This window comes from Coturnix japonica, chromosome 10, assembly GCF_054131305.1.
Source record: "Coturnix japonica strain WE chromosome 10, WE-NBRP24, whole genome shotgun sequence".
Lineage (NCBI taxonomy): Eukaryota > Metazoa > Chordata > Aves > Galliformes > Phasianidae > Coturnix > Coturnix japonica.
The window spans coordinates 26,789,540-26,791,541 of NC_140672.1; the positions used below are offsets into that span (position 1 = coordinate 26,789,540).

The 2,002-nt window shown below is 45.7% G+C and overlaps 1 pseudogene; it reads right to left on the reverse strand.

Annotated features, from left to right (window-relative positions):
* Positions 1-391: 391 nt before the first annotated feature.
* LOC146759558 (uncharacterized) lies at positions 392-1,374 on the reverse strand (annotated as a pseudogene).
* Positions 1,375-2,002: the final 628 nt, after the last annotated feature.

Below are 2,002 nucleotides of genomic sequence, written 5' to 3' on the forward strand. Positions count from 1 at the left end.
GCCAGGCAAAACTGACAGCTGCTTAATGTTGTTCATATCTACAGCAGCTATTGCAAAGGCCCCTTAGGATCCTTGAAATGACCCTTTCTGAGCTAATCAATACCAAGTATGATTAGAGCCTCCAGGCCAGTCACAATAGGATGTTTTTGCCAGTCTTTGCAGTGAGGCTTATTTCAGCCTCCAGCACAGTCAATTCTTGAGAGCCCCCAGTCACTCCAGAAATATGGATTGATTCTGTCCCTTCATGACTGGAGGGCATTAGGGTGCACTGTGCACCGGTATCCACCAGCGCCTTATATTCCTGTGGTTCTGATGTGCCAGGGCATCGAATCCACACAGTCCATTAAACTCTATTATCCCTTTCCCTCCCCTGACTGTGGGAAGGGCCCCTCTATTGGTTACCTGTGATGACTGGAGCAGCCCTACTGGTGGTTGGTCTGTTTTGTAGTTCCCTCACCCATGCTCGCAGTACAGGAGTGGGCTGATCATGTCACTTCCTCATGTCTTCTCTGTGGTCACATAGGTAACACCACAAGAAAACACCTGGTGCATTCTTAATGTTGTTCCTTGCTTCAGCTGGAAAGCACATGTGTCTAATAGCTGAGATTTCTGATGATACAGTTGAGGAGGAGGGTTCATCACCTTTAATAAACTGGACTATTTTGTTCAGCTCCTTCATTAGAACTGGTGACCCGTACGGTGATTGACCTTCATCAGTTGTTTCTGATACTACTACGGGATCATCATGATCAATGCACTGAGACACTCGCTCTTCATCTCGACTCAGTTTGTTTGTTACTTCTGAGATGGCTGAAATGGAGACGTGAGTTGGAGGTAACTGCTGTTCAAAGTTTTGCAGTGTAAGAACCAATTAGAAAACTAGGGTTCTTCCATTTTGTTCCACGTTCCTTTTAAATGTTGCTGCTAAAGTAATGGCGTACCTTTCTGGTGATGTTTTGATGAGTTTCTGCCATATGTCGTCCTCACTCTCTCAGGATCATGTTCTTGGCGAAGGTAGCTAGGATGAAAATCAAGGTTATGCAACATTTCCACCACTGCTATTTCCCTCAAGTACTGGATGCCTTTTTCAATTGTATCCCACTTTTTCATCAGAGGCTTCAGATTGTCTTTGAAGGGAAGCTTTGCCCTCACAGCCACTAACATTCGCTCCCAGATGGTGGCAGCACCATCCATACATCTGTTCATCCCTCTGTCAATAGTTGGGTCTCTGGAAATGCCTCCTAGTTGACGAGCTTTGTTACCATCTAGAAACAAGCTACCGGCCCCGCTGTCCCAACTGCGAAGCAACCAGGTAACAAGAGATTTGTTCTGGCACCATGTGAACTCCTTTCTTATGCCTTGGATATCAGACATCTTCAGGGGTCAACAAACAGAGACTTCTAGAGTCTCTGTTTCAGAGACTGTCAGCCTACATTCCCCACTGGCTTTATGCACTGAGACAGTTATGTTCAGAGACAAACTAGAGATTTCCACCTCATCACTCTCTTCTTCGTGCCTCTTAACTTTTCCTTTTACCTTTCGCAGTGCTGATCCAGACCCATCACCTGTATCTTCTGCTGCCTTCTCCTCCACTTCTTTTTTCCGTTCTAGATGTGAGGACATACATTTCCATTTCTTGCCTTCCACAGAGGCAACTGATATTGCTGCTGGTGCCTCCTGTGACTGATCAGAATTGACTTGGGGATTTCCCTTTTTGGCTTGAACCTCAGCTTGGAAACTCTCTTTCCAGAATAGTGTTATATAGAGCACAGTAAGCACAAGCCAAGCCCCAAATAAGTCATATTCCCTTAGGCCTATCTAGGCTACACCATCCCTGACTCAAATACTGGCTTAGTTTCTTGGGATGACACAGGTGTTCTAGAGTGAAATCCCATGATATTGCGGGCCCCCACATGTTGGCGAATATGTGAACCTGAAGGCAAAAGGACAGAGCGCTGGGACAAACAGCCACACACCAATATGGTTAAATATAGTTGCGTTC